We start from the raw sequence: 14,127 nt of genomic DNA on the forward strand, positions 1-14,127 counted from the left end.
CAGCCACACCTGGTGCACACACAGGAAGTACAGCCACACCTGGTGCACACACAGGGAGTACAGCCACACCTGGTGCACACATAGAGTACAGCCACATCTGGTGCACACACGAATACAGCCACACCTGGTGCACACACAGGGAGTACAGCCACACCTGGTGCACACACATGAATACAGCCACACCTGGTGCACCCATAGAGTACAGCCACACCTGGTGCACACACGAATACAGCCACACCTGGTACACACATGGAGTACAGCCACACCTGGTGCACACACAGAGAGTACAGCCGCACCTGGTGCACACATGAATACAGCCACACCTGGTGCACACACAGAGAGTACAGCCGCACCTGGTGCACACATGAATACAGCCACACTGGATATACACGCGAGGAGTACACTGCTCCAGTATATTCCTGGAGAGGTTTGTACGCCAGATGTGCATGAGGTATACACACAAGTGGGACTTAGAAAGACCCGAGAGAACTCACAACTATGTCCTTCCAAGTCTTTCTTTTCAGACATTTCCTATTTATTTATCTGGGGCCTAAGAAATAAAATATTAGGTTGGTCCAAAAGCAGTGGTGGCTTCAAACTGTGAGTTTTAAATCTTTATAACATGGCTCAAATACACCTTTATTCATTGAAGTGGGAACCATAACAATCAGCAGTTTTTCAACGATGAGAAATAAGTTTGTTTGTTCCTGTGGCATCAAAATCTGTGCTTCGGGGTTCAACAGACTCTTGGAAAGCATCTTCTGCATCCTGCTGATTGTAGAAGTGTTCTCCTTGCAAGAAGTCAGGATGCTTGAAGACATGGTGGTCGGTTGGCGAGAGGGCAGGTGAGTGCGGTGGAGGAGGCAGCACTTCGTAGCCTGGACGGTTCACCTTGCGAAGCGCTGGCCGGGTGCTGACCAGTGCCAGCTGCAGGCAGCGCGGTGCTCGTGCGTCCGGTCGATGTCGACACACTTCTCAGGTGACGGTTCCCCGGGAGTCAGAAGGCTGCAGGGGTCAGAGCCCACCACACAGTGACCACGACCTTTCTTGGTGCAGGTTTGGCTTTGGGAAACGCTTTGGAGCTTCTTGGTCCAGCCACTGAGCTGGTGTCGCCGTATGTCATCTAAAATCCACTTTTTGTCTCACATCGCAGTCCGATCAGGAAATGGGTTTTTGTTGCATAGGGTAAGAGAAGACAACACTTCAAAACGACAAGTTTCTTTGGTCAGCTCGTGAGGCATCCGCTCAGAAGCCTTTCACTTTCCCATTTGCTGTAGTGCTGAAGCACCGGAGACTGGTTGATGTTGAGCTCTTTGGCAGCCACTCTGTAGTTGGAAGAGGGTCGGCTTCGAAGGTTGCGCTCTGTTGGTCGTCACCTTCCTGTGGCCAGCTGCTGTGGTCCTCATCTTCAGGGCTTTCGTCTCCTTTGCCAGCGTCTTTGCCACCGCTGGCCTGTACACTGATCAGCAGCTCCTGGGCCGGGGGCATTGCCGATGTTGTGAGTGATCTCTGCCTCTTTACAACCCGTTTTGAACTCGAATAAAAAAAATGCTCCAATTTGCTTTGTGTTTAACATCATTTCCATTGTGTAAATATAAAATCAACAGCAAGAGATAAGTCAGTGGCGAAAAGTAAAGAAGTGAAGGGAGAAATGCTCATTGAAAGGATGTGTAGAACAACCCCATTTATTGGAGAAGGTATCCAGTACAAACATCAGAGTTCAGCAGTGCCGAAGCACAGTCACTTTGGCACCAGCCCAGTGCTGCAGACATCAGTAGCTCCCCTCACCTCACCCCGTCTCGGGCCTGCTTCGCAGAGCAGACCTTTTTCTGCTGGCCAGTGCCCTGTCTAGACCGGGTGGGGACATTGTGTGATAGCGAAGCTCTCGAGTCAGGTGCCTTTGCCGCTCACCAGAGGAATCATTCTCTCTCCTAGTAGCATTTTTCTCCCTCTATCTCAGCCATTCTCTTTTACCTTGCAGGCTTCTCTCCAGGGGATCCTACTGGTACATTCTGAGACAGTGCTGGGATTCAGAACCCTGCAAAGCAGACCCCTGAGCTCATGGAGTTTGCCTCCAGTGATGTTAGGGGGCTGCGATGCAGCAGCCTGTAAAGGGAGCTGCTGACACGGGGTGCGCAATGTCTCCCACTTGGCAGAGCAGTGGGGCTCTCCATACCGGAGTAAGGACCACAGCGGTCTGTAGTGTTTCCAGGCCTCCAGGAAGCAGGGCCACTTCTGGCAGCTCTGGGAGCATGGACTGCTTTGGATGGTCAGGGATGGTTTCACCCAGCAGGTGACAGTAAGGGTGTGAGACCTGAAAGGAAGGACCAGCAGTGCAGAGATCTGGGGAAGGTCATTCCTCCAGAGACAGCAGCACGCAAAGGCCTGAGGCGGAAGTGAACATAATGTCCACTGCAGAGAAGGCCAGGTGGCTGAGGAGAAGCCGGGGCAGGGAGAGCAGGAGGAATGGAGTCTGAGAGACCAGCACAGGGGAGGCAGGGTGGGCCACCACACCGCCGTCTGCAGCTTTCTGGATTGTGTTCTAAGGGTGACAGCGAGCCGTGGCGTGTTTTGAGCAGGGAAGTGAGGCTTTCTGACTTCAGTATTTGAAAAACTCTCACCAGCTGTGTGTGAACAGCGAGGCAAGGGCTGAGCTGGGCGGCCAGTAGAAAACTGCCTCCTTGGGTGCATGCTTTTTCACGCGCAGGGGAAGGCTCCCGCACACCAGCACAGCTGGCCACGGGCTCAGGCCTTGAGCAGTTTGTCAGCTGTCTGCTTGCTTTCAAAGTCACAACCATGACTTTTGACCCCCTAGAGGTCAGAACACAGAGAGCTTTGCTTGGAGGGATTGACTCCAACATTAACCATCTTAGTTTTTCAGACAGTTTGGTTTCTTTGAAGAATCCCTTTTTTCTTCCCGAAAGCATTTGGTTCACCAGTGTTCTGCAGAGGTGGTTTGGGGCTGTGTGACTGTGACAGATGAGTAGTCAGACCCCAGATTATGTTCTTCCTTTCCAGCCCCGCATGGCACTCCTGTTCTCCACAGTCCCCAGAGGCTCCAAGTCCTCGCCCTCCATGTTCATGGAGGCGGGCACCTGCCTTCCTCTGGCCCAGCCCTGTGATTTCCAGACAGAAGTTGCACCTGCTGAATGTCCTGTCCTGAACTGCGCCACACAGGTCCTCCTGATACTGGATGTCAGAACTTTCCCATCCCACTTGTAACGGGGGCTCAGGTTTGCTGCTAAGCATGAGGGTGTGGCCACTCTCTGTCAACCTCTCTCAGAGGACTCTCTCTCTTCCCCCTTGACTTCCACCTCTCAGCCAGGAATGTTGGCCGAGCACAGAGACCAGCACAGCTCTTCTGAAAGGGCCGAATAGTGAACCCTCTAGGTGTTGCGTGGTCTCTCTTGCAGCCACTGGACTCTGCTAGAGTAGCGAGAGAGCAGCTAGTGGCGGTGGTCAACAAGTAGGTGTGGTCGTGTTCTATTAAAACTTTATTTACAAACCAGGCCGAGGGCAGAGAGCTCAGGGGCTAGAGCTCCCTGATCCTCGCCTAGTAGAATCCACATCCGAGTCAGTGCAAGAGACCGGCCACGTTACTGCTCATGGGTCTCTGTCCCTGGGCCCCTGTCCAAGACCTGCACTGGCTGTGTCCTGTGAGAGTTGTCCTTTTTGCAGGACTCCGTGCCCCATGGAGAAGTTTCTGAGAGATGGGTGCTCTGGCCCTGCCCACTGAGAACTGCAGGGCTGGGGCGGAGGTGTACAGCGCTTGTCTAGCATAGTGATCCCAGCCATAGAGACTCATCAGGGCGGGAGGCTTAGTCACCAATCCAGTCCCCAGGTTTTTTGTTTGGATGAAATATTTCAAAGTACAGAAATTAAACAAACATTCATGTATCTGCTGCTTGGGTTTAGGTTCTTTTACTCCACATTTATGAGTGTGCTGTCGCCTGGCTACGTGGGAGTTTTGGGGGGCGGGGTGACTGCTGGGCACTGGGACAGTCAGGCTCATCTTAGAAACTGCAGGGGACGGGTGCACTTTCTCCCGAGTGAGGGAGCCTCTAGTGCCATGTTCCCTCCTCCTTACGAAAGGCTTCCAGGAAGACCTGGACGAGGCCTCGGACCCCTGAGGAAGTGCCACACTTTGCCTCTGCACCCCTGTGGCCTCGCAGTGTTTGGCGGGGGTCAGGCCCCAGGCATAGCAGCTCAGCACCCGGGCTGCGCAGCCCCTCCCCTAGCTGCGCAGACTGGCCGTTTCACTTTACCCTGCCCCTGCCACCCCACCAATGATTCCAGGATCCCAGGCCCCCGTTTACAGACACACCCTCACTCAGGGCCCTGGTGTCTCCTCAGTAAAGAGGCCCTGGGAAAGGATGTGGAAGGGATGACTTCTACTTCACTGTTGTGGCTTCCAGGCCAGTGGCCAGCAGGAGTCTCAGGTAGCATTTCAGATCATCCCAGAGCCCTGCAGTCTGCCTGGAAAATGCAGCCATGTACAGCTACTTTGTGGGCAGAGGAGCACCCTGAAACTTTGGGGACCACTGACTTTCAAGGGCTCCTAGGGAGTGGAAATGACCAGCTATTTTGATTGGTTCAATAAATAATGCCGAGTTTGGTGATAATTTCATGTCATTAAGCCAGACATACAGAGGCTAAAGCAAAGCCTGGGGCACCTGTCACCTTGGTGAGTGGGTAGGTAAACTATCCATCACCTCCTTCCCAGAGGAGTGACCAAAGGGAGAATCGAGTCTTTGTCAGATTTTACCCAAGCCAGTAGCGAAACAGTATCGTATGTCTTAACAAAGATTTTCTGCAATGTTAAAGCTAGAGGTCCACTTTTTATGCATCTGTAAGGCGGACAGATGCGTGCCTGAGGAGACGCCTGTCGTTGCTGTCTGTAGTGGTAAGCTGGAAGAATCGGGGGTGGTCAGAGCAGTGTGACCCGTCACCACCATCTAGTTCTAGAACACGTTCTTCACCCCAAAAGAAACCCCAGACCCATTAGCAGTCACTCTGCTCCCCACAGACTTTCCGTGTAAGTGTATCATACAGCGTGTGTCCCTTTGTTCCTCACTCCTTCACGTCGCATGTTTTCCAGTTCCGTGTCGTGGCCTGCAGCAGTACTGCATGTTTTCTGTGGCTGGATGGTATTCCCTTGTTTGGAGGTAACACTTGGTTTCATCAGCTGATGGGCATCTGGCTCGTTTCCATCCTTGGACTGTTGTGAACGATGCTGCTGTGAATGTTTGGGAACAAGTTCTCATTTGGACAGTTGTTTTCAGTTCTTTTGGGTGTACATCCACGGAGTGGGATTGTTGGGTCACAGTGGTAACTTTATGTTTAATTTGCTGAGAACAACCAGACTGCTTTCCACGTCAGCTCCCCGATTTTATGTTTCCACCAACAATGTACACAGGTTCTAGTTTTTCTACACTCTTGCTAACACTGTAATTTTCTGTTTTGTTTTGTTTTATTTTGTTTTTAAAATTATAGCCATCCTATTGGGTGTGAAGGTACATGTCATTGTAGTTTTCATTTGTATTTCCTTAATGGTTAAAGATGTTGAGCATCTTTTCATGGCTTGTTGGCCACTTTTTTGTTTTTGTTTTTGAGAAATGTCTGCTCAAGCACTTTGCCTATTTTTGATTGGATTATCTTTCTGTGTTTATTAGTTAGAGTTTTTTTTTTTAATATATATATTCCAGATACTAGACCCTGATCAGATATGTAATTTGGAAGTATTTTCCCCCATTCTGTGGGTCATCTTTTTACTTTCTCAATTGTGTCTTTTGATGCACAAAAGTTTTTAATTTTTTTTTTTAAGAGAGATTTTTGCTTTGGGGCACATATGCTCACCAGAGAGACAGAGAGACAGCGAGAAATCCCCCCCGGAGGGGGATGGCCATACCACAATCCCTTCTCCTCCATTCTCTTCTTGGGATCCTGGACACACACACGCCCAGTGTGAGTTTAAGCCACTGGGTCTGAGACTCAAACCTGATCAACTACGTAAGAGTCTTGCGACATAGCCATTACACCATCTTCTGGTCCCAAGGTTTTAGTTTTTATAAAGCCTGTTTTATCTGTTTTTTCTTTAGTTGCTTGTTCTTTTTTATTTATTTAATTTTTTTTTTGAGGGTTTTTTGCTATAGGGCACGCGCGCTCACAAGAAAGACAGAGAGACAGAAAACAAGAAATCACCCCCTAGGGCGGATGGCCATGCTGCAATCCCGTCTCCTCTGTTCTCCTTGGATACACATGCACACGTGCCTGGCGTGAGCTCAAGCCACCAGGTCTGGGACTTGAACTGCAGTCGGCTACATGGGAGTCCAGCGACATAGCCATTATGCCAACTATTGGTCTCTTTTTATTACTTTTTAAAATAATTATTTAATTTGGGACCAGCAGGTGGCATGGTGGTTAAAGGTGCTGGATTCCCACATGACCAACCGTGGTTCGAGTCCTGGACCTGGTGGCTTGCTTTCTTGCTTTGCCTTTCTCTCTTTCTCTGTCTGTCTCTGGTGACATTGAAAAAAATAATAACAAATGGAATTAAATAAACAAATAAATCTTTAAAAAAGAATTATTTCATTTAATTTATTATTATTCTTCAATTTGACCAGAGAGACAGAGAGAGAAGGAGGGAATGAAGAAGACAAGCTGCTAGGTCTGGGACTCGAACCCCAGTCGGCCACATGGGAGTCCAGCACCTTAACCATCACACCACCTCCCAGTCCCAAGTTGCTTGTTCTTTTGGAATTATATCCAAGAAACCATTGTCAAAGCCAAGGTAAAGATTTACCTCTGCATTCCTCTAAGAGTTTTATGCTTTGCTTCTATATTTAGGTCTTTGGTCTGTTTTGGATGATTCTTTGTATGAGGTATGAGGTGGGGTCCAACTTCATTCTTTTCCACATTACTATCCAGTTGTCCTTACACCATTTGTTGTTGAAACTATTTTTTCCCCACTCAATGGTCTTGGCTCTCAATTCTGTTGCATTGATCTGTATGTCTGTCTTTGTCAGTAGCACACTATTTTGATGAAGCCACTCTTTCAAAAGATCTTTAAAAAGCATGCAGAAATAGGTTTGATATTGGTAGAGTGCATTTGTGCACGGAAGCTATTGTGCAGAGGGTGCAGTTGAGGGGTTAAGATACAAAAGGTGCATAGTAAAGAAGGGTCTGCAAACATGCATGTTAAAGGGAGATGAGCTACCGTCCCTGCCCTCAAACGTGAACATCTCTCTGTAGGCGCAGACGTGATTTAGGGTCTGATGTAAACACAAGAATATCAAGGAGGTGACTGAGTCTGACTACATGATGAGCAGGTGGGGAAGACGTTACCTTGAAGTGGCATTTGAGCTGCTGAGCTCCCGCGGTTCCACTCTTTGCACAGCACACCCCACGTTCTGCAGGTCGCGTCTCTACAGGTCATGGGGTTTCCTGGTGATGCTTAGATCTCAAGGCATATCCGATTCAGACTGGACTTTTTGGAGGTACAAGCACTTCTTAAGTGGTGTATCATCCAGTGTCATGTCATCTCTGGCATGTAAGTGGTGGCAGTTTGGCCAGTCCATTATAAAATTGCAGAAGGGGAGAATTCTGAAGGACACTAGAGAATGGAATTGCTGGGTGTCTGGTAAGGAAAGAGGGGTCAAGGCAGAGTGTTGGGATCAGCCCAGGGATCGGAGTTCACTGACAAGTTCAGTCTGGCTGCATGAGATCCTCCCTTCATGGTCTCGGTTGACCACCTCACACTTAGGTGTCCTATCTGTGCAGGAAAGTGCAGTGTTGGAGAAACTGGGGGTGAAGGCAGCTGTGGAGTAGCTGCTCCTGAGTCTTCCACACTGTCTTCCTTCTCTCCAGTTCTGGTTCCAGGGCCGGTGTGTGTAGGAAGGTGGCCAGCACAGGCGGGCACTGGGCAGAGATTTACAAGTACATAATGGCTGTCAGAAAACGCATGAGAAGGAAGCATGATGTCTGGGTCCAGGCGAGGAGAAAACAGAGCCCCCTGGTCCGAATATACCACAAGGAGGTGGGGCCTCGAAGGAGCCAAGGAACCATGCCCTACAAGCCATGGCAAGGGGAGCTGGGGAAGTTTGTGACTTTCGTGAAGCCAGGGGGAACTGGAGTGAAGTGGTTGCAGGGATGATGAGACCAGATTCTTCTTCTGGAAGTTTCCTCTGCCTGCCTCCAGGAGGATGGTCAGGAAGGAGGCCAGAGTGAGGCGAGGACACGGGTCCAAGGGAAAGGAGCCGATGGTGCCTTGGGGTGGGCAGGTCTGAGGGCCGCTGGAAACCTCACCTGGCATGCTCCCTCCAGTGGGCTGCAGACCCTAAGTGGAACTCTGTTCCATGGGTGAGCAGGTCAGTGTCCCGTCCTCGTAAGTGTGGTTACATGGTGTGGGGTTTATTTTCCTGTGGGGACGTGGACAGTTGTGGAGCTGTTTTTCCTCCTCTCCACCCACTTGTTTATCAAAAGTCAGTGTGTGTGGCACATGAAAAGGAATTAGAAATTTCAATCTACGTGGGGCCGGCAAATGGCGTGGTGGTTGAAAGTGCTGGACTCACACATGGCCAACCACGGTTTGAGTCCTGGACCTGGTAGCTTGCTTTCTCAGTTCCTCTCACCCTCTCTCTCTCTCTGTCTCTCTCACTCACTCTGTCCCTCTCTGGTCAAATTAAAGTAAATAAAGTTAAGTAAAATAATCCTTAAAAAAATAAATTTCAATCTATGGGAACGCATGGATATGTGATTTAATGTCTGAAACAAGGTCAGTTTTACACAGAGTAAAACATGACACTGCACAAGGCTGACCAAGTGAGAAGGTTCCAAGTTCACAACCAGAGACCTCCCTGAGTACGCAGGACACATGGTGATCTGGCACTGGCTGAGCTGGCGGGCGGAGCACCATATTGAGACCCTGCTAAAAGTGAATTCTCTTGCTCTCTGTCTCTCTTGCTCGTGGATGAACTAAATGAATAATAATGATTTAAAGGGAAAACAGTTTCCAGGAGTCAGTGTTTGTGACTGTGGAATGGAAACAGGGGTTTTTCTGGAGGCATCTGGTGGGAGTTTTAAGTGGGGTGGAGGAGGTGAGTTATAGGTGGGGATTTTAGGAAAGACTCATGCTCTCATGACCAGGTGGCAAGACTGTCATGTCAAGGTTTAGGCCTAAGAAAGCACATTTGAGGAGGCCTAGGCCCCTGGTTCTCTGCAGAATTCATCTTTCCATGCATTCTTACGCACCTTATTAAAAAATAAAGCATCTTACTGCTCAGTGAAAATTTAATTCAAGGATGAGAACAGATTAGTTTGGGGCTTGACTTGGCATGTCTCCCTCCATGGCCCTTGTCATTGGAATAGACTTGGTGCGTCTGTGACCCTGGAGTGGAGTTTGATAGCCTTTCTGAAGAGCATACGTGCAGAAAATGACTCCACTTCTTCGGGCAGGAAGGGGCGGGGAGGCGGGGAGCACGTTGCACAGAATCTTCACGGTGCTGCCGCAGTCCTGTGTCTGCTGGTGGTTGCCCAGAAAGCCCTCAGCTGGGGGCCCAGGACACAGCTGAACTCCCTGGTGTCCCCTGGGCCTGTGCAGAGGACAGGGGACGTCCCATGGCCCTGGGGCCCTGCTGTGGGGGCCCACGGACTCTCTTCCACCTCCCACTTGAGCATTGCCAGCACCCACGTGCAGTCCTGGGCGTCGCGATCCAGTGTGGAGGCGAGGGTGCAAGTGGGGACCCGAGCGGTGAGTGCAGCGGGAGAGAAGCGAGAGGATGGGCACGTCTGGACACTCGGGTCCTTCCCGATTTCCGAGGGCTGAGTGGTGAGCTCGCAGAGATCGCCTGTCATGTCCTGAGATCTTCAGCCACGTTCGTTCCTTCACACCACGTGCAAATTGCCACACTTACGGCCCACGAGAAGCGCAAACTTCTTATCATACGGCCCCAACCCCGAGGTCAGAAGCCTGACATGGGTCAGGATTAAGGGAGCGGGCTGTGTTCTCCCAGGAGCTCTAGAGAACCATTTCCGACCTTTCCCACCTTCCGGGGGCCACCCACACTACTTCACTCGTGGCCCCTCTGCCTTCACAGCCAGCAGCCAGCGTCATCCAGGCTCTGGCTGTCTGACCTCCCCTCCTGTCACCACGCTGCCTTCTCTGCTCTAGGCCTGCCTCTGTTGAGGGCCTGTGTGGTGACACTGGGGCCACCTGGATAGTTAAGCCAGGATTGCCTCTCCATCTCACGTTCTAGTTCCACCCACACTCAGAGCCGCTCTGCCAGTAAAGTCAGAGCCTCACAGGTTCTCGGGACTAGGATGTGCACGTGTTTAGAGGGCCAGCTACTGATACATCAGGCTTTAGAAGCGAAAAGTTCGAAGGAAGGTACGTGAACAAGGGCCATCATGAGCCTCTTCACCTGCAGCTGGGTGGGATGGGACCCTCGCACTGCCGTAACTAGGGACCCGCGTTATCTACAGCAGACTGAAGGGGGCTGTCCCAGAGCTAAACTTCTGTACAGGTTTTTTCTATATTTTATAAACTATGCCATAAAATGCAATCATTTTACATACTTATTTGTTTTTGTTTTTGTTTTGGAAGCAAATTTCCAGCAGGAAAAACAGCCTTGTTCCTGTCCAGTCTTCAGTATCTACTAAAATAAAAGTACCAGCCCCTCAGCCCATAGTGAAGAAAGACAAACGGCAGAGTTCTTCAAGGTTTAGCATCAGCAATAATAGAGAACTTCAGAAACTACCATCGTTAAAAGGTAATTTCCATTTGTCTTTTCAAAGTTCGATGTTGGCTGTTTGGGGAACAGGAGTAATGTTGTGAGAATTTGTAGCTTCTACCTTTGCCGTGTTTATATCTTGTGGGATTCTCTTTCTAGCTTGAGGTTTATTTTTTTTGCCTAAATGCCACTAACATTATCTACTCTACTAGTATTTTGAATTCCAGAGCTATTGAAGATAAAAATCTAATAACTAATATATTGCAGGTATACTACATTAATAAAATAGAACAAACTTAAAATCTGCTTGTATTAGTTATAATTAAGCTAGCCAGTTTTTCTTTTAAATGATGCTTTTTGTCTAGAACTCCAGCAATTTTGAAAGCAGTTACTACAAACCGAGTTGTTGTAAAACTCATAGTGGACCTCTTTCTTTCGCCAGTGTTGGAGAAGTGAAGACTGTCACCACCCTGCTTTATAGACTTCCTTAGTTCTAAGTCATTTGGGATTATGTGTCCTCAGGCTTATTTGTGATTAGTCTGGGAAACGTGGTATTTACTTCGAATTTCCCCCCAAAATGGCACAGTCACCCCCTTTTTGAAAAAAAGTTTTATTTAATTTTACTTGTTATTATTTATCTTTTAATTTGATCAGAGGGAGACAGAGAGAGTGAGAGAAAGCAAGTCACCAGGTCTGGGACTCAAACCATGGTTGGCCATGTGGGAGTACAACACCTTAACCACCGTGCCACTCACTGGCCCCACAACTACCCCTTTCTACCTGAAGGTGTTCAATCCTTAAAGTCTTCCTTTAAGAGATTCTGTCAAGGAAAATCTTGAATGAATTTCTTCAAAATTTCCTGTCAAGGAAAATAGAGTAGGACCCTCCAGTCATCGTGATCCTCTGAAAACTTGAATATTAGCAAAGTATAAGATTAGTATGCTAAATTTAAAAATGGGCATTTTCCACACAATTAATTTTGATTGAGTAAAGTTTATCTTCTTTACAGCCTACCCAGTGCCTTGCCCACTAGGGGCAGATGTAGGAGGTCATTACAGGTGTGCTGGGTGGAGAAAGGACAGGATGGGCAGGCGGGTGGCTGGCTGGCTGGCTGATGGATGGATGGATGGCGATGATGGATGGATGGATGGATGGATGGTGATGATGGATGGATGGATGGATGGGTGGATGGATGATGGATGGGTGGATGGGTGAATGGATGGATGGATGGATGGATGGATGGATAGGTGGATGGATGGATGGGTGGGTGGATGGATGGATGCATACGTAGGTAGGTGGACTGGTGGATAGATGGTGGACTTGATGAATTCCTGCCCTTTGCTGGCTCGAAACCCAGGCTGTCCAATCACTGCATTTCACAGAGCTGGTATTGGTTTATAATCGGGTTACCTTTGTGGTAGCTGATATGTGCACTAATTCACTGTTGGCCATCTTCCCCATCCCAAATAGCTCATGCCTTTCTGAACTGTTCATTCATTGATAGGTAGGTGTGTTAAGTGCCTGCGGAAGCAGGCCCTGTTCTAGGTGCAAGACACACAGAATTAGAAGGAAGCTGCTGCTTTTCTGGAGCACTTCTCAGATGGGAAATGAGGAAAGGAATATGTGCACGTGAACCCTCCTCCTGGTTGCCCCAGGAGGCCCAGAGTCAGTCACTTGGATGTCTAGAATGAAAAGGCTTTGCATGACCATTACTGCGTCAAACCCTGTTCCTAACCCCCATCCAGCTGGAACTTGGCTCTTGCTTGACCACGGCATCCCTTGGTGTTTGTGGCAGGGCCTGTGCAGGCACCAGTCAGTGCAGGCCTGGGTATACTTCCTGGCTTCCTTTGCCTCTGCCAGGAGTCTGCGTACGCGCTTTCCCAGGCATCTGTCCTGCCTGTTTGCTATCCCCAACCTCCATTTTCTCCCTTTCTCATTATCCTTAGTAAGAATAGCATGCAAGGGCCGACAGGTGACGTGGTGAGTAAGGGTGCTGGACTCCCACACGGCCAGCTGCAGTTCGAGTCCCGGACCTGGCGGCTTACTTTCCCACTTCTCCCCTCTCTCTCTCTTGCTCGCTCATTCTGTCTCTAGTCAAGTTAAAATAAATAAACTTAAATAATAATTAAAAAAAAAGAATGGCATGCAAGGGGCCAGCAGATGGTGTAGCGGTTATGTCACTGGACTTTCATACAGACAACCACAGTTTGATTCCTGGACCCAGTGGCTTGAAACTCACACTGGGTATGTGTGCCTGCATGCCCAAGATCCTAGCAGGAGAATGGAGGAGAAGGGATTGAGGCATGGCCAACCCCCTGGGGGGGGATTTTTTACTTTCTCTCTCAATGTCTCTGTCTCTCTCCAGTGAGCACACGTGCCCTAAGGTAAAAACCCCTGGGGGAAAGAAGACATGCAAGTACTTTCACCGGCATGTTTCCCCCGTTCCCCTAAAGGGTAAATTCCGAGGAGCAATTCCGCACATCCAGGAGGACTTCGTGTGAGTCAAGCCAGTTCCCCTCCCCGGTCTTGTCTGATGGTTGATAATTCTTTCTGATCTGTTCAGAAACATGAGTGCTTCTCTGTATATGCCAAAATAAGTTCATCTAATTCAGAAAAAAAGATGAAATTGATTGGAAATACATCAGAGTTCACGTCAGTTCGGGCAACGCTGACACTTTTCCCACCGAGGAAGCTAATACGCTCCTCCATGTTTCTGGGTCTTGTTTTCTGACTTGAAAGATTTTACGGTTTTCTTATAAATCTATACCTTTCCATTAAATTTATTTCTAAATAACATCATAGTTTTTGTCACTCTTATGACTGGGTTATATATTTTCCATCTCCTCTAATTGGTTTTTGCTAATCTCATGAAAAGTTACTGATTTGTACATTTTTTATGCCATCGCCTTATCGAATGTTTATTGACCTTAGTCATTTTTTATTAGAGTTCTTTGTAATTGTGTTCTCTTAGCTCTCCTAATATCTTTGCCTGTATATACTAGTTATTAATTTTTTAATTGCCAGAGGGCACGTGCATTCACCAGGGAGATAGCACGCGCGCACCGCCCTCAGGGTGCTGTCACACTGTGGTCCTTTCTTCTCTGCCCCCCTTCCCAGCAGGACCTGGGCACACACGCTCACAGCGGGGACCCAGATCCACATCATGGTCAGCTGTGGTAATGGCTCCCTGTGTCGGCGCTAACCACTGCGCGGTGGGGCCAGCCCTCGTTACTTTACCTTTACAACACCACTAGCTAAGCCCGGTTACACGTGGGTAACAAGTGGCATGTGGCACCCTTGTTTCCTCCTGGTTTAGGAAAGAGCTTCAGCATCTCCTGGTGGGATGTAAGAGTGGCGCTTGGTTTCCGGTGAGCAGTTTTTAACCAGATGCTGGCCTCCC

At 48.9% G+C, this 14,127-nt stretch overlaps 1 protein-coding gene across 4 annotated transcripts in view; it reads left to right on the forward strand.

Annotated features, from left to right (window-relative positions):
- The window catches only part of PPP2R5C (protein phosphatase 2 regulatory subunit B'gamma), a 196,130-nt gene that overhangs the window by 13,180 nt on the left and 168,823 nt on the right, over positions 1 to 14,127 (forward strand). For all 4 annotated transcript variants that reach the window (XM_027776359.1, XM_027776361.1, XM_027776363.1 and 1 more), the window contains exon 2: positions 10,601 to 10,766. The gene's annotated coding sequence lies outside the window, so the exon portion shown is untranslated. The remainder of the gene's footprint in view (positions 1 to 10,600; positions 10,767 to 14,127) is intronic.

The sequence above is a fragment of the Tupaia chinensis genome, unplaced genomic scaffold (genome assembly GCF_000334495.1).
Source record: "Tupaia chinensis unplaced genomic scaffold, TupChi_1.0 Scaffold000671_1, whole genome shotgun sequence".
Lineage (NCBI taxonomy): Eukaryota > Metazoa > Chordata > Mammalia > Scandentia > Tupaiidae > Tupaia > Tupaia belangeri.